This window comes from Neophocaena asiaeorientalis, unplaced genomic scaffold, assembly GCF_003031525.2.
Source record: "Neophocaena asiaeorientalis asiaeorientalis breed wild unplaced genomic scaffold, Neophocaena_asiaeorientalis_V1.1 scaffold176, whole genome shotgun sequence".
In the NCBI taxonomy this organism is placed as follows: Eukaryota; Metazoa; Chordata; class Mammalia; order Artiodactyla; family Phocoenidae; genus Neophocaena; species Neophocaena asiaeorientalis.
This window is the reverse complement of record NW_020175788.1, coordinates 736586-755619: the sequence shown is the minus strand read 5'-3', so window position 1 is coordinate 755619 and position 19034 is coordinate 736586. Positions and strand designations below refer to the sequence as shown.

Sequence of the window (19034 nt, the reverse complement as noted above, 5' to 3'; positions counted from 1 at the left end):
CCCGTGAGTTCTGTGGGCATCACCTTGGGGAGGTCTGCCCTGGTTCAATGACTGGCTATGAGGTGGGTAAATCTTCCCAATTCTGAGGTTTAATTAGCAAGCTCATTTGACTCTAATACTAACCTTAGTATTTTAACTTAGCTGTCATTAGAAATAAAGACATTTGTTCTCCAGTTGCCACTGCCGACTAAAAAAATTATTCACAGCCTAAAAGTTGTGAGTTGTGTTTTTATTCGGTGGAAATTTTTAGGACTTCAAGCCCGGGAGACAGCATCTCAAGTAACACTGAGAAAATTGCTCCGAGGAGGCAGGCGTAGGGCCGGGGCGAGCTAAGATATATGAGTTTTACAACAAAGGGCAGGTACTCTGAATGTCAAAAGATTTTTGTTATTAAAGAAAACCAGATATCTCAAGTTAAGGAATTTAGTGCTTTTCTATGTATGGGAAGATGCAAGAGTCTGGGCACACTGAAATCACTCCTTTGCTATACACCTCAGCTTCTGGGACCAGTATCCTGTGTTTTCACATCCTGAGTTTCCTCAGGGCTCACCGCAGGGAGTGGCTGCAGTCTGATGGCTGCTAGATGGCAGGTATTCTGTTTCCTCCCTGAGTTCCCTCAGGGCTCACCAGCTCACCATAGGCTGTGGCCGCAGTCGCTATGACTGTGGCATCCTTTGTTTACTGATACGGCAGGAAACATTCCATTTCTCACCACTTATTTGTCTTATTTGTTCAGAACTCAGATGGGGAAAGGCAATAATATTTATCAGGCCACCTTAAGACTCCCTCAGCAGAATCCTGGGCACAGGGTAAGCTGTGAGTTTGTATACCAGGAGTAAGAGTACCAGGGTCTCCAGTCGTGAAGGATAATGTGCATTTGTTCCCGGCTGCATGCTCTCCATGCTTGATTCCATGGCCTTCCTGGAAAACACGTGAGCTAAAAAATATCCTTCAACAAATGTCTTTTCTGCTTAAATTAGCTCTAGTTAGTTTTGTAATTGAGAGCCCTCACCAATACCCTGTGAGTAAGATGATATGATGATTTGGAGTTGCAAAAGTATGGTCACTCTAGCTAGAACAGATGAATGGTGAGTTACACTGATTCTAGAAAAAATCATGGAGGATTTTAGGGGGAAAAGACAGAGCTCAAGAGTAGTCAAGTATCTTGTCTTAGGGAGAGAGTGCCTGCAATAAAAATAGAAGTCTTCCAGTGGTCTTGAGAGGCATATGTGTTTGTAAAGAATGGGCATAGCAGTTACCATCATTGTGGTACAGTTTTATGAATTCTTTTCCAAAGCTCTTGTCGACTTAAAAAAATGCACAACGTGAGAGTTCTGAGTTAAATTTTATTTGGGGCAAAATGAGGCCTGCAGCCCGGGAGACAGCATCCCAGATAGCTCTGAGAAACTGCTCCAAAGAGGTAAGGGGGAAGGTCAGTATATATGTGATTTTGGTGAAGCGGGAGTACATACCATCGAGCACATATTCTTTTTGCAGAAGGTTTCTGCTAGTCACAAGAAGCAGTCGTCACCATGAAGGATTTTAGTGCTTTTCTAGATATGAGCAGATACAAGAATTGGGCTCATAAAATTGGCTCCTGAAAAAATCTAATTATCCGAAGACCTGTTCTGCCAGTTTTTCCCAGAGCACGGAGTGCCTCATTCCTGATCTCCACCTGAACTCCTTTCAGAGGGTGTTGGAAGTCAGCAGTTACAGCGGCACGTGATTTAATCCTTGTAGAGGGAAATGGCAAGTGCCGTGGAAAATGCCAATTTGTAGTCGACACTGTTCAGACAGATACTTCAGAATCCACATTTTCTTCGTTTATTTTAGAAAGCTAGTATGGTACATATGCCACATATACTGTGCCTACCGTGAGGTCTGGGGCAAAACTCTATAACTGAATATTCACACTAAATGGAATAAAGATTACAAATAGACTCATGTCCGTTTACTAAATGAGTGTCGGCATCAAACTGATGAAAAATACTTGCAGTTTTCTGAGGTTTGGGGATGATACCGGGCAGGGCCCTGTGGGGCCCCTGACACAAAGCCTTTCTGTGATTACAGGAAATAGGCTTCTTTCAGCCTCCATGACCTTCCCTGAGTTCTAATGGGCAGATTCAAGCAGTTGCTAATTAGGGAAGGGAGGGAATGTGAGACCAGGCAGAAACAAACAGTCAAGAGAAACAATAGTGCATCCTTAGGGCACCGTCCTGGTTCCCCATCAACAGATACACACAACAAATGTCTTTGAGCTGTTTTGCAGATACTGAATCCCCAACCAGGTGGGAGAAGTTAACTGTGTACTGCCCACAAGCACATAGACCCCAGACCGGTTGGAACCGGAAGGTCGATGATACTGACTCCCACTTACCTCCCCACCAACCAATCAAAAGAATGTCCACCAGCTGATCACGCCCTCTTTGAACCATTACTATAGAACTTCTCACTACCTTCTCCAACTGGGGGCACATAGTTTTTCAAGGCAGGAGCCCGCTGTGTCCCCCCCTTTGAATGGCAAGTAATAAAGCTATCCTTTTCTACTTCACCCAGAACTCTGTCTCCAGGATTTGATTCGGCACTGGTGTACAGAGAAGCTGAGCTTTCGGCATCAGGGGTTTTTTAAGCTGTGGTTAAGGAATTGTATGCCTGTGCTGGATTTACTCTCACCTGCATTCACTGAGTAAATAGCTGACCTTGGTTGCATTTCCCAAGAAACTTTCCTACTGGTCAGAGGATGCGATAACCAGCTAATGACCCTAATCCTAATGGTTTTGGCAATAATATTTCCCAGAGTAAGTTTATATTCTTAAACTTTGCCTTGATTTTAAGGAATAAATCTATACAACTGCCCACTTGACAACTACAAATGTATATCTAAGGCTTCTCCAATGTAACGTGACCACAACAGAGCTCTGAATTGCATTCCCATCACAGTCAGGGGGCACCATCATTCATCCAGTTGCAGAACAAAGCCTACAAGACTCGCCTTGGTCCTCTCGTTCACTCATTCCCTACATCAAATGCATCAGCCCCATGTGTGGGTTTGAGTCTTACTTTGAATGTTTTTCTTCTTCCAAGATTATTTTTAAACCTCCCCCATGCCAAGGCTTGCCTAGTTGTGTCCACTGGAACTCCAGTCAGTCATGAGAAAATTCCCCTCACTCTTTGACCATTTCTGGGCATGCGTTTTTCACCTCCCTGGCTCTCTTCCGAGGACCTGCCTTACTGGAAGCCTTCTCGAGCCGTTGCTGCGTTATCTTTGATACCCTTCACGCCACGGGGTCTAGACCGGAGGCTGTGGCGTGCTCTCTTACTCCTCACGTTTGCTTCCTGAAACGTCTGCCTTCCTGAAACTCCCTCCATTTGAATTTTATGGCAGCAGATTAATACCCTGACCCAATTTCTCCTCCTTGTTGCCTTTATCCATTTTCCCAGGGATACTCTCCCAAACCCCTTGGATTTTTTATCTCCTCTCTTGTGGTCATCTCTGTGACATTATTTCCATCATAATTCCAGATACACGTAAGTCATCCTTCTAATGTGCCCTCAGTTCCTTGACCTTCTCCTATTTTCTTGTCCTTTAAATGAACTCACTCCCATGGTCCTTCCCTTGACCTTGTCATTACAAATAACTGCAAACCTTGTATGTCTTGACCACCATCTTCTGTCTTTCTAGATCACTCCTTCTAGTATTCTTGCTCCAACCAACCTTTCAAACCCTGCCAACACTGGACCTTCAGTCCACCTGTCATACCACCATCTTTACTGTCCTTCTTCCCCTCATATCCCCACATTGACTTATTACTCATTTTTATGGAGGTGATTGGATTCCAATTTTCTGAGGGCAGATGATCCCTTTAAAGTAAAGAAGTTGCTCTTTGTTTTTATTTGTAAACATATTAAATACTTCTTATGATGTGAGAGGACTAATTAAATCCAGTATTTCAATATCTAGTGTAATCAACAATGTGACTATAGTTAACAATATGGTATTGTATACATATATCAAACCGTCATATTGTATACCTTACATACACACAGTTTTGTTTTCTGGTTTTTTTTAATTAATTAATTTATTTTTGGTGCGTTGGGTCTCCGTTGCTGTGCAGGCTTTCTCTACTCTTTATTGCTGTGTGTGGGCTTCTCATTGCGGTGGCTTCTCTTGTTGCGGAGCACGGGCTCTAGGCGCGTGGGCTTCGGTAGCTGTGGCTCGCGAGCTCTAGAGAACAGGCTCAGTAGTTTACACACAGTTTTTAATTGTCAGCGCTACCACAGTAAAGTCGGGGGGAAAAGAAAATACATAAATAAAAAATAAAACATTTGCTCTTTGTTTTTATTTGTAAGTGGATTAACCACTTCTTATGATATGAAAGGATTCATTAAATCAGCCATTCAATTCTTTCATATAAATATTTAAGCGAATGTATTTCACATGTGTAAACGTATTGTGAATAGCTACTTTTTTTTTTTTTTTTTTTGCTGTACGCGGGCCTCTCACTGTTGTGGCCTCTCCCGTTGCGGAGCACAGGCTCCGGACGCGCAGGCTCAGCGGCCATGGCTCACGGGCCCAGCCGCTCCGCAGCATGTGGGATCTTCCCGCACCGGGGCACGAACCGCTGTCCCCTGCATCGGCAGGCGGACTCTCAACCACTGCCCCACCAGGGAAGTCCTAGCTACTTTTAATTAATTCATCTAGATACAAATCTTGTTTGAGTGATTTCTATGTACCATTTTGTTGGGGATGTGATAGAACACAAAACAGGAAAAAAAGGATCCCTGCTGCCATGGACTTTATGTTCCAGAAAAATGAAACTAACTGGGAAGGGGGATAGGGAGGGGTGTGGGGCAGGGGGACACATAGGGAATAGTGGGTATGGATGGATGGTGGGGGGGTGCTCTTAGGGGCTGCGATTTTAAATAGAGTGATCAGGGAAATACTCACTGAGAAACTGATGTCGAGACCCAGACCCGAAGGAGGTCTTGTGCAAATGTCCGGAGCAGAGGCTTGTCTGGCACGCAAGGGAGCGTGAGGAAGCCGCCTGTGTGGCTGGTGCTGAGTGAGGAAGATAACTCAGAGGGGTGCTGGGGAGCGGGGCTGGGGCAGATGTCAGAGAAGGGAACCCCTGGAGGGCTGGGACAGAGGAGCATTGCATGTGACGTGGGCATTAACAGGGTCCTCGGGCTGCGTGCAGAGGACAGGCTGCAGGGGAGGGTCTCCCCAACGCTGTCCTGCATTGACACAGATGCCACAGACATCTGTTCTTGTGTATAAACATGAACACGCTGATACCATCTTGCTCGGTGGCAGATAAGAGCCTGACAGATGTAGAATAGCCCACTCTGCCTTTCTTGTTCTATACTATGTTGCTGTTCCCTCCAAGGCTAAACCCACATGTGAAGATCTATTGTACCTGTTCCTCTTGACACACTACAGAGTTTTACGTACCATATACTTATTTGACTGTGATGGGTAAGGCAACCAGAAGAAAACATTTAAACTATCGTGTACTTCTTTCTCCACTTATACAGCGTTCCCTGGCAGATTTAGCAGATGGCTTCTTGAACCAGTGCATAAGATTTAGTCAAGGGTGGTTTTCTCCTCACTGCTAGGTAACCCAAACATCTGAAAAGAGGATTTCCAAGGTCAAAATAACAGTGTCTTATGAAAATAGAATCTACATAAAAATTACTTGGCATCTCTAATAGTTTTTGATGGTTCCACTTCAGAAACTTCAGAGTTTGGTTTTTGGGTTTTTTGGGGTTTTTTTGTTTGTTTCTGTTATTTGTTTCTGTTTGTTTGATTTGGTTTGTTGCTTGCATTTCCTTCTGATTCACTGTGAAATTCAGACATGGGCTCACATCATGAACTTAGCTGGTGCTTTTTACATGTTTACTAAAGAATTCATTAATTTCAGGTATAGAGTAAACTCAGCCGATCACAGCGGAAGACAGAACCCTTGTTGAAAATAACCATGAAGATAAAATGCTGGATAGAGGAAGAGCTACTGTGAGGCCAACTTGCTTCAAGATGGGCTCTGATAACGGACACTTAGAGCTACTTGGGAAATGGGAAGGGTCACCTAGAAAGACATGTTCTCCAAATTTCCCAGAATTTGAATTAAAAGAGTGGCTGCTTGAAAACATACTGGAGGATGGAAAATGTCCAAGACACTGACACCTCCGCAGTTGTGTGTCCACAACTGTATTCTCATGGTGACAACAGATGCAGTCAGGCTCCATTTTCCAACAACTTTTGAAATGTGCAGTAACTAACTGTTCATCTCAGGAAAAAAACTTATAACACGGCTTTTCACGGTTAAACACTCTTACTGAGCTACACTTTTTCTATTTTCTAGTGGAAATTATAACCACAGGTTACCATGTTTTCTTTCCTGTGTTTGAAAACCACATGTGTTTGAGGGAAAACATGAAGGTGAATAATGAAATGGAAGACTTTAAAATACTAGGTACCTGTCGCTGAAAATGAAAATGTCTTTTCACTGACGGCTTCCTCTGCTGCAAGAAATCCTAGTAAGTTAAAAATGGAGCTTGGCGTCCATCAATCTCAGTGGAATACAAATTACAGTTGATTATCCAGAGTAAAAGAAAAAGGACTGTTACTTGTCAGAATTAGGTTATTTTGTACCTTATAGATTTTTTAAATTGAAAGAAGCGTTATCTAGTCCATCACTGCATTTTACAGCTGGGGAAACTGAGGCCCAGAGAGATGGTGAGACTCCCCCTTATCCAGTGGCTTGCCAACAGTGAAGCCCAGGCGTGAATCTGGAGATTTATTTCTCTGAAATCCATAAGCTTTACACACTCTCTTCATAATATAGCAGATACTATTAGAAAGGTTTGGGAATATATTGAGTGCTTACAATGGAGTTTCCACATGCTTTATTGAAATGAACTCATCCCTACAAGGTAGGTAAGTGGAAGCAGAGAAGTGTTTAAAATGTATTGAATACCTACTATATGAGCAGGAACTTTCAGTGTCCTAGAAAGACTTTGATAATCAGGATTTAGCTGCTATTGAAGGTAAAGAAAAAGGTGATGATGCTTCTTTAAGGCTGAGAGTCAGAAACCAAATATGTTGACATTTATACTTTTCTAAATGCGTGGCTTGAAAATTCCATCTATTTCTCTGGCTTCCTCAGCAACACCAGAAATACCCACAGGACCACGCTGACCCTCTGTCACAAGATGCATCCTAACGCTCACAGGTTTGCATGAGGGATAAAGGCTGAGGGTAGGCTGGTTGGCCGGGAGCATGCAGTCCATTTGAACCTGGACCACATGGACCTTTTTCATACCACACCCCTCTCTGCCTCTCAGCCCAGATGGTGCCTCGGTGCAGCTGCTCCTTAAAAGATTCCATTCCCACACCTGGTCCTGGATTTGACAGTTGCAGAAACAACTTTGTAATCCATACCTGATGAAAGAGCATACACTATCCATCATGAAGGGTCCACCCCACAAGATAACTGGTATTCCGTTAATCAGGAGATTAAACCACACATCTTCACGAGCAAAGAAATATTCGAAAAAACGATAATATAGGAAAGTAGCTGCTTTCAAAAGGATATAAAACTTATCCTTCTGCAGTTTAGCCACATTATCTTTTGAAATAAACGTTTTCAGCTTCTTAAGTGTATGATTAAGTACAATTGAACAATTCAGAAGACAGACAAATTTTTATCAACCAGCCCTCCTTTTTCATATTCTTTATCAGCTCTCAGGACCTCTATCATTATAAACCTTATCTTTAATTACCTCAAGTAAAAATCTTCCAGATGATTCTTTATTGTCTTTATATTTTTGTCTGTATTTATATTTTACGCCAGTTATTTCACGATGCTTTAATCTCATAGACACGTTACCGCCCAAAAAGCAACATTGATGGGTCATAACGACTCCCATTTGTACTTTACATTCGTGATTAAAGTCCATTTAGAAATTGGCACAAGCTGCCTTTCACCCAAGTTGGGAAATACTCTAATTTTTAAAAAAATTTTTTAGGCATTTACCTACTGACTACAGTGTGGACTTCAAACTATTTACTGAATTTTTGCCTTTATAGGACAAACATTGTGTATTATTTACTCTGTACAAGGTGCAGTGGTAGGAAACTGGTCAGGGGCGGTGGTGGGAACAGAGACAAAGACACAAGCACAAATATGAGGCCGAGATGTCAGTGTGCTACCCTGGAGAGGGGTGGCAGGTGGATTTCAGAGAGAGAGAGAGAGAGAGAGAGAGAGAGAGAGAGACTACTGTGAAATAAGAGGTCAGGGAAGCCTCACAGAGGAAAAGGAGCCTAGAATCACAGCAGTGAGGGTCCAAAAGGACTGGAAGCACCATCTTGTCTAACTCCCTAGTCATCAAACAAGGAAAAAGGACTCAGAAGGTATCAGTGACTTGTTTGAGGTCACGCTGTCATTGAGCTTAACTTGTCACATATTGAGTAACACAGAGAGAGAGAGAGAGAAAGAGAGGTGGGGACAGAGAGGGATAGGGAGAGAGACAGAGTGACAGACCCAGAGAAATAGAGAGAGACAAAGAAAAACAGAGACAGAGGCAGAGATAGATCAAGGAGAGAACTCACACATCTGCCCTGTAGTCGCACTCGCCGAGTTTGTGAACTCACCTTTACCTGGGACACCAATCCTGTTTCAGGCTACAGAGAAAGGGCTTTATGAATACGATGATATTATATTCCACTCGCAAATAACCCTTTTTAAGTCAGTTTTTCTAAACTGAAACAAACAAACAAAAAAACAGTTTACCCATTTCTCCTTCCACCCCCTGCAAATGTCAATCTGCTCTCTATTTTGGGGCTTAGTATTTTTTGTTTTTTAGGTTCCATATATGAGAGATCATATGGTATTTGTTTTTGACTTGTTTCACTTAGCTTAATGCCTTTGAAGTCCATCCATGTTGTCACAAATGGCAAGACTTCATTCTTTTTTATAGCTGAATAATAGTTCATATTATTCCATTATATATATATATATATGAAACATTATATCTATCTATCTATCACAATTTCTTTATTCATTTATCCATTGATGGGCACTTAGGTTGTTCCCATATCTTGGCTATTGTAAAGAATGCTGCAGTGAACATGCAGGTACATGTATCTTTTTGAATTAGTGTTTTCATTTTCTTTGGTTAAATATCCAGTAGTGGAACTGCTGGATCGTATGGTAATTCTATTTTTAATTTTTTTGAGGCACTTCTGTTTTCCATGGCACCAATTTACGTTCCCACCAGAGCGTGCAAGTGTTCCCTTTTCTCCACGTCCTTGCGAACACTTATTTCTAGTCTCTTTCAGATAGTAACCTTTTTATTGGGGTTGACACGTAGAGAAAAGTACATAAGCCATATATGTGCCATGAGATGAATTTATGCAAAGTGGACATATCTATGTAACCAGCTCCCACATCAAGTGATAAACCAAGCCATAAGCCATTCTGATAGCATAAACCATTCTAATGCCCGTTTCCAGAAACTACATCATCCACATCCTTAAATGTAATAACTAATATCTTGACTTTTCATGGAATAAATTCATTATACCCATTTTTGAGCTTTATGTAAATGAAATCACACTATATATTCTTTTAGCCTGGCTTCTTTCACCCAGCATGACAATTTCTGAGTTCATGCTATAGCAGTAGTTTGTTAAACTTCATTGCTGCCTCATGAAATGTGGTACATCGTGATTGTACACATGATGCAAATATGTTGTTCACGTCTTTTAGTGCGTGTATGTATACGTGTCTATGGGTTATATACTCAAGAAATGCCTGGGTCACGGAGGCTGCATATGCTCAGCTTTGGTTAATACTGCCAAACAGTTTCCCCTAGTTGTACTAATTTGCATGAGAATTCCACTTTCTCCACATCTTCCCCATAATGTACATAATGGAGTCACTATGTCCAGAGTTACAAAGTAGATCATGGAATTTTGGGAATTTTCTTTCTTAGCTGAGAAATAAAAGGAAGAATGTAAGTTTGGAACCATGGAAGAGGTCTCCATTCTATCTGAATGAAATCACAAGGAAAAGAGAAACTATGAATCTGCAAAAGGTAAGTAAATAGAGGTTTGGAAAAACAAATACATGTACAATAGTTATTTCAAAACTCTTTTCAATGCTTTGATACTCTATGGAACGTGAAAAAAGGCCACAATAACCTCAAGAACCTATGTTTAAAGACTTTCCGTTGATTAATTATTTGGTTTCCTTTGCGCTGGTCCTCGCTACCTTCCCAGGAGAAGTGAAAACTTGGTAATAATATTGTAGCAGCTGGAATGTGGGGCACCTTTATGCTGTTTCACTCAGAACGCTTTTTAAGTTCTTAAGTTCTTAAGTCTTTTTAGGTTTGTTTGGCACATCAGGTCACATGAGAGGTTCTCAAGCAACAGCTTTCTTGTTTTTTGCTTGGAGAGAAACTTTCTTAGTGTGATTACAATTTAATCTGAATTTCTGCAGCCCTTCCCAATTTATGTAACACTCGAAGTTATTTACTTAATCTGGAAATTCAGTATTAATTGCTTTCGCCTGACCAGAAGCTTTTCCCTCTGGTTAAAAGTGCATGATCTAATTAGTAAACAGGGAGTTGCTGGTTTTCTTTCCTGCACGGTAGAAACTACTTAAAACAAGTGACATTTGAGGAAAAAAATTTAAGCCATTCTGTGGAGTTATAAGGGCAGGTTTAAACAGTATCATTATTCATTCTTTAAGATATTTGTGTGTGGGGAGAGTAATTTTTGTTGTTTAGGAAAAAGCCAAGTAGCTGGTCCTGTTTAGAGCAACCAAAGCATTCCAATCATCTGGCTAAAAATCACATTTGCAATTTCTTGACAAATAAAACATTAACAAATCAAGTAAAAATCAAACAAACAAATTTTTAAAAAGGTATTGTGAACCATAAACTACAAATTGTGTGATGCAAACAGTTTCAGCTTCAGTCTCAAGATTTGTGCTCTCAGCTGTGACTAGGATAAGATACCAAAGGATTAACAGTCATCTTTATACTTTGAGTGTACGAGGGTTTTACAACTTCTTTTATATATATTTTAATAGTTTTCAAATTTTCTATAACTAATATTCATTACTTTACAATTAGGCAACACGTAAAAGTTATTTTTAAAATAAAATAATCCCCAAAATTATAGATAAAAGCATGTAAGGAAATATATCAAAATGTTTATTGTCTTTGCTTGTGCAACTATGGGTAATCTTTTTTCTCTTTTTTCTTTTCTCTAATTTCTAGATGTGTGTGTATGCAAATAAATGCATAACTTTTATCATGGGAAAAATAATAAACATTATTTTTCAAAATCTGCAGGCAGACTCTGACCCCTATTTTTAGCCTCTTTAGTTGGTGGCTAGAATTCTCTAGACACAGTTTGGCATAGATCCAAATGATCCCTTCCTGTGTTCTGAGTCTGGCTCTGCCTCTCACTTGCTGTGTGATCTTGGATAAGTTCCTTATCCTCTCTGAGCCTTAGTGGTCTCATCGGTAAATTGTAAATAACACCACCCATATTATAGGTTTGTTATGCAAGCTAAACAAGACAATACATGTAAAATACCATGGTACAAATGCTTTATAGAGTAGCTGATCATTCAAAGTACAACATTCTCTTCTTAAGGTTTATAGGGACCAAAGTGCATTAGAGGTTTGACCTACTCAATCTTCCTTATGAAATTGGCAAGATGTAATCTGCATACCTCTCCTTTATTTAATTTTAAAACAAACAGAAGTATTTGTGAAATAATGCATGATATTTGTAATCTATTTAGAAAAAAAGCTTATCTTCCAACTAAGATACTGCATATATTTGATTTGGGGGCATATCTCCATCGAGTTCTAGTATGAGGTGTAGAAAGATTATTTTTCATTATTTTTAATGTTACATAAATGTACAAATATAACCTATTGATATGATTACTTAAATATTACAGATTTTTCTTTTATCATCAGAGTACATTTTATTCAAGTCTTGGGCAGTTCAGGTTTATGGTTTGTGTGTGTGGTATGTGTGTGTATGTGTGTTTTATGTGTAAAGTGGAGATAAAGCATCTGCTCTCTGAGCGATATGTTGAATCCCAAAGGTAGGGCTTTACTTCTTTTGTTTGCTGACTCTGCCTAGTATACAAGGAGAAAAAGAAAAGACAGGAAAAAACAAAAGAAAAAGAAAGGAAGGAAGGGAGGGAGGGAGAGTGGGGAAAGAAAGAGAAAGAGCGAAAGAAAGAGAGAGAGAAGGATAGAAAGAAGGAAAGAAGGGAGGAAGGAAGGAAAGGAAAGAAAGGAAAGAAGGAAAGGAAGGAAGGAAGGAAATATCAGCTTGGATCTACTTACAACATATGAGCCAATGTAAGTTTAAAGAAATATCCGGTCTTCACTTAGAGGGGTGGGATAGGGAGGGCAGGAGGGAGGGAGACGCAAGAGGGAAGAGATATGGGAACATATGTATATGTATAACTGATTCACTTTGTTATAAAGCGGAAACTAACACACCATTGTAAAGCAATTATACTCCAATAAAGATGTAAAAAAGAAAGAAAAGAAATAACCGGTCTTAAGCATCACCATTTGGGGCTAAAAACAAACATTTCAGGGGTGAGATGCTGGGGTTGGGGGATGAAGCGGGAGCATGCAACAGAGCACCTCTGACTCACAGCACAGCGAAATATGGTCAATTTAGCCTCCTTAGGCCACTATTCTAACCATTGAGAAAAAAAGAAATTACTTATATTTTCATTTCGCAAAATATTTACTTTAAAGTGAATGGTTAAAACTATCGTGTAGTCAGGAAAGCTGAACACAAAGAAGAAATTCTTGATTGTCAGCGTTTCCCTGTGCCATCAGTGTATGACTTCCTTGAGAATATTTGAATTTTTTATACCAATGACTCTATTAAATCAGCAACGAGTACTAGAAGCAAATTATATTACATTCCCCATCACTAACAATTAGAACTTCCTTTTAATTGGCATTTATTCTTGGCCTTTTATAGCTCAAAGAAACCTGACAGAATAACCCCATGTAGTCCAACATAAATCCCCTCCCTCCATCTGTGTGTGTGTGTGTGTGTGTGTGTGTGTGTGTGTGTGTGTTTTAATGGCAGAATAAAAGCATAAACAACATGTGTTTGAGAGGTATGGATTGAAGAAAAAGGGAGTAATGAGGGGCAGGTGTGTTATTTGCTTTTTCAAAAAGGAGACTGAGAAACAAAGCACTTTACTCCAATGTGCCTTCACTGATTTCCAGATCTAAGGGTAATTGTGCTGTGTCAAATTGTAGAATTGCAATAATCAACTTTATAAAGATGACCAAAGTTTCATCTTAATTTCTCCCTCCAGAATTCACAGATTAATTCTCAGATTTATTAATCCTCCCTGGGGAGGATTTCTCATCAGAATGTACGGTCTTTTGCACTTTCAGTTTGCTGTTGTTTTTCCACTGGTGGAAGAGAATCACTAAAAAACAGTGCTCTGTATAGATGACTCTATCTAGTCAATCTCCCTTTAATTTCAGACAAAGTTTTATATCCATTTGGGCCATACTCATTTTGCTGATATACCTGGACTCACCAAATCCAAAACGTATCTGCGGATCCTCAGAGATTCTGGACCTTTCCTTTCTCCCTGATTCTATCCTTAGACCTTACAAACACACCAGAAGTTTATTGTGTTAACTTGTATCCATATTAAAACATTGAAAACGTTACCATTCACTATCTGATTCAGATACTTATGTTACAATTGGAGTCTCTTTAGGGGCAGGGATGACTTTTAAAAAATGGCACCTAATGACTTCAGAAGCCACAACTAAAACAAGATAGCACATACAGAGTGAAGTCAGTCAGAAAGAGAAAAACAAACACCATGTGCTAACACATATATATGGAATCTAAAAAAAAAAAAGGTTATGAAGAACCTAGGGGCAGGATGGGAATAAAGACACAGACGTAGAGAATGGACTTGAGGACACGGGGAGGGGGAAGGGTAAGCTGGGACGAAGTGAGAGAGTGGCATGGACATATATACACTACCAAATGTAAAATAGATAGCTAGTGGGAAGCAGCCGCATAGCACAGGGAGATCAGCTCGGTGCTTTGTGACCACCTAGAGGGGTGGGATTGGGAGGGTGGGAGGGAGATGCAAGAGGGAGGAGATATGGGGATGTATGTATATGTATAGCTGATTCACTTTGTTATAAAGAAGAAACTAACACACCATTATAAAGCAATTATACTCCAACAAAGATGTTAAATTAAAAAAAAGACAGCAATATTGTGTTTTTATAACTCTCTACCTTAAAAAAAAAGAAATACTTTCATGCTCAGTTTCTTTATGATGTAACAATACTTGATGCTCAGGAAAAGTGATTTACTCTAAGCATCCTGCATCATTAAAGATTAAAATTTTTATTTTCTATGGCTATATTAAGTGGGCATTTTGATACATTCTAATTTACAACTGGCCATCTACACACGTGTTAATTCTTAGAATACTGTATTCATCAGGACATGTGTAAACATACACGATTCGTTTAGTGTTTCGAGAATCAGGCTATAATTTCAGCTTTTGTCTCTGTGCATGATGGCAAAAATCATGGCTTTAGGGGTCAACAGACTGGGAGTCAAGCCATACCCCACACTTATTGGCTCAATGAACCTGGCAAATCATTTATTTGACCTCTGAAGCTCAGCTGTCCTATCTGGAAAATGAAGAGGATATTACTCATCTCAAGGGACTTGTTGTAAGAATCAAATTAAATAACTTAAACAAAGTGCTGGGCACTATGCCTGGACACCCGCCATAAATGCACAATAAGTTTTAGCTTATGTTAGGTGCACTCATCATCTCTTTCTTAAATGGAGACGTAACACCTACCTCCCCTACGTTGTCTAAGACTTTAAAATTAGCTTAACATTACTAAGCATGTATAATAACAGCAGAACTCTCAAACATACCAGATTATGAACATTGTTCCTTTTTTATTTCAGGATAAAATTTGCATTCACCTTTCACCATTCCCCCTCATGGTTTGGCAGAGTTGATATCAATCTTACTATCAACAGTAATAAAAGTTTACTTACTCCCTAAGGGGAGGACCAATTTTTGCTTCCCGGTTTAGAGCTCTCCTCTGGCAATAAAAATTTCTAATTGTTATCCTTTTTTCCCACTTGAATGTCTATAAAGTTGGAGGGAAAGGGGAAACAAATCTCCCTTTTCCCTTGTCAAAGCTGTGGATTTATTAGATTTTTTGATGATGGCCACTCTGACTGGTGTGAGATGATTTCTCGAGGCAGTGGTATTTTTATTGAGGTATAGTTGATTGATAATATGTTATTTTCAGGTGTACAACACAGTGATTCTAAATTTTTATAGGTTATACTCTATTTATAATTATTATAGAATAATAGCTGTGTTTTACAAGAACATATCTGTTTTTTGTCTGTGCCTCTTTCACCTGTAGCTCCTAGAATAATTTTGACATTTTCTGAATAAATTTACACCAGACACAACATGTTTATCAAATCTTCAGTCAGGGTAGGTCATTGTCTTCCAATTCCATGCTGATTCTTCTGGGTGTTGAGGTGGACCATTTTATAAACTCCTCATGAAATTGTCCGAACTGGTTTCCTCCGAGTGGTGACTTTCCGCACAGACAGAAGGGTCCTTGTGAAATTATCCTCTGTTCAAACTGTCTGTGGGATCATATCCTACTTCTCCCTAATACCGTCTTTCTCCAAATTGAGGCCCATAATAAGAATATTTTCTTTTTAATTTCAATCCCAAGGTCAGTTTCACAGAAGGGTGTCAGAGCTGGCCTGTTTGGGAGATAGAGCTTAATCATCCACCAGGTCCAAATTAAAAGCAAAGAGATGTCTTCAGCTACCTTTTGCAAATCCCAAGTAGAAGGAAGATGGATTGAGATGTCCCCAGAGATAAGATTCCAGAGAGTCATTTATTCCTTAGCTCTGGATCCAGAGCAGAAATCATGTCTTTCCCAGCTAAAGGAAACTGAAAAAGCTGCCCCACAGTCTTATTCTCAGCACAATTCCAGGAAAGTTCAGGGCAGAAGGTGAAGCGGGGAAAGAAGTACAGAACTGAAAGTTCGGGTGTGTTTAACGTAATGAGTGGAACCTCACCACCCACATGTAAGCCCCTCCCGGAAATGCAATTTCCTCTTCCAGGAAATAAAGGTGTGGAGAACTTCTGAGCAGCAGCCATGTTTATAAAACAATGAGACAAAGTCTGACACAAAACAGAAATGCCTTGTAGTCTGGGGAAGGGAGGGCTGGCTATACAGGATGCTGGGGTCAGAAAGGTCTACAGGTATCCCTAATGCCTACATGTAACAAGAACAAATCGGGATTTTTTTTTTCTTTTAGATGAGATTCAACACAACAACAAAAACAACGCCTTTCTAGACATTTGTTGAATATTGTTTTAAAAGATCCAGTCTTCAGATTAATGGGTTTCCAATCGTAGGACTATATGGTTATATAGTAGAGTAGCACGGGTCTCCAGGGACCATTGTCCAAAAGAGAGAGAAGCAGAAGAAGGAGGGTATGGCTATAGAATGGAGGCAGTATTCAACAGTGCCTAAGGGAGCCATTTCAGACTGGCTTGAGTTTGAATACTGGTTGTGGTCCTTTTTTTTTTTTTTTTTGCTGTACGCGGGCCTCTCACTGTTGTGGCCTCTCCCGTTGTGGAGCACAGGCTCCGGACGCGCAGGCTCAGCGGCCATGGCTTACGGGCCTAGCCGCTCCGCGGCATGTGGGATCTTCCCGGACCGGGGCACGAGCCCGCGTCCCCTGCATCGGCAGGCGGACTCTCAACCACTGCGCCACCAGGAAAGCCCCTGGTTGTGGTACTTTATTAACTGTATGATTGTGGGCAAGCTGCATAATCCTTCTAAGCTGCATTATTCTCGTCTCTAAAATAGAGATGATGATGGTGATGATGGTGACGATAATGAGGGTATAATATCCACCTCTTAAGATTGTTGTGAGGATTAAATGAATAGTGCATCAAAGGTGCTCATCATAGGTCTTCCCTGGTGGCGCAGTGATTGAGAGTCCGCCTGCCGATGCAGGGGACAAGGGTTCGTGCCCCGGTCCGGGAAGATCCCGCATGCCGTGGAGCGGCTGGGCCCGTGAGCCATGGCCGCTGAGCCTGCGCGTCCGGAGCCTGTGCTCCGCAACAGGAGAGGCCACAGCAGTGAGAGGCCTACGTACCGCAAAAAAAAAAAAAAAAAGTGCTCATCACAAAAATAACTAATTAAAAACATGAAAAGTGCTCATTACAGCCACTGGTAGATACTCAGTATATGATCAGCATCACCGTCATTTGAAACTTTTTAAAAGCCACTGACTACTGACTAAATTAAAAGGACATATGACTTTCCCTTGAGCCCCCACATGTGATTAATATTTAACCTCCTTCTCAAATAGTCATTTCTCAAATAGTCATTGAAAACCCCAGCAAGGAGGAATGAGTGGGTTTGCTGTCTCCCAGGCCCTGCAGCCTCTGGCAGTCTGCCATCTCTCTTCTGTGTGACAGGCTCTGTTTAAGGACGGCTGTGGAGAGCCGGGAGGAAGGCATCTTGAACCAGGAGGTTTCCCAGAGAGAAGCTGGGCCTCTCAGTGGGGGGTCGTTTCTCCAGCTCTGCCACCTTGTTCTCAGCCATAGATGCATCTTCCCACCAAATCTCAATAGCAAATATACAATGAGCGCCTACTGTGTGCCAGGCTCTGGTGATGTCACAGTGAGCCTACGCAGCCAATGTTTGTCCACACTCACACCTCCTGGCTACTATCTTCCAAGAGGTGGCAGCCTCTCTGTTGGATGATCCTGGCCCCAGGGTCCATGCAGTGCTGTTACATATTGATAAGTGTGAGAGACAGCAAACTTTTCAGGGAATATATTTTTATCTGTAAAAGGTGTGTGCGTTTGCTTTGCTGAATTCACACAGATTAGGGGGTAAAGTCAGCATATCTGGCTTCCCAGCACAGGCCTGCCACAAGGCAGCTATGTGAATTAAGTCAGTAAACCCTTCTGGGCCTCAGTTTTTCATCTTTAGAAGTTTGGGACTAGCTGTAGTCTGAGCTGTAGTCAGCTGACGGTCTATACTTCCATGATCGGAAGCGCGCTGATCCAAGGTTAGGCTCTTCCATACATTTTTAATCTCCCTCTCTAAAAAAAAAAAAGAAAAAAGAAAAAAGAAAAAAAAGAAAAGACAAAACAAAGGACTATTGTTTTATTTCTTAAACTAACCTGGGCTTAGTATATTATAGCAACAAAAGCCTACAGCAAGTACATTTTAATCATTTCGTAGCCTAATTGAGAGGGAACGGCCCTGCAGTACTAGTAACCAGTATATAGATTTTCTAACCTGAATGAAAAGTTAATTCTACAGAGCACAGGAAAAAGCACCCCAACTATGCTCGTCACGATCATCAGTACCACAAACCAGGCGTAAAATCTTCCAATGACAAACGCGCTGATAAGACATTGCACTGCAGCTTCAAGGGCTGTCAAGTTCAAAGCAATGCAACTTGGAAATGATATATAAAACGACTGAGCAGGAACAGTCAGAGGTAGGCCACAACCGAGGAAAGATTATCTAGCGGACAGAACGGCACCAAATCCTTCTCAGGTGGGTCGTTTTAAAAGAACAGGGTTCTAGTCCTTTCTAGTGGAAAAGCTGGCAAAACAGCTGAAGTTCTTTTTACCTAATGACCTTGAGCCTTCCCGTGGGAAGGCTCGTTTCGCTTTTCGCTTTGGTTGGATGGAGAGTCACGTGGACTCGGGGCCCCTCTGCCCGCGCGCGGCGCCTGGCTCAGTATCCCCAGCGCGGGTATGGGTGCTGGTCTCAGGGCCGAAGCCGCCGCGAGCGGAAGCGCGGAGAGGAGCGCGGGGCGGGCCCTAGGGGAGAGCTGCGCGCGGCGGGTGGTGCGCGGGCCGCGGCTCCGGGGAGGGCGTCGGGGGAGGGGGCTC

The 19034-nt window shown here is 41.2% G+C and overlaps 1 protein-coding gene across 1 annotated transcript in view; it reads left to right on the top strand.

Moving 5' to 3' along the window:
- Nucleotides 1–18673: 18673 nt before the first annotated feature.
- Nucleotides 18674–19034, top strand: part of PRKCQ (protein kinase C theta) — a 143841-nt gene continuing 143480 nt past the window's right edge. The window contains exon 1 of the mRNA XM_024732293.1: nucleotides 18674–18693. The gene's annotated coding sequence lies outside the window, so the exon portion shown is untranslated. The remainder of the gene's footprint in view (nucleotides 18694–19034) is intronic.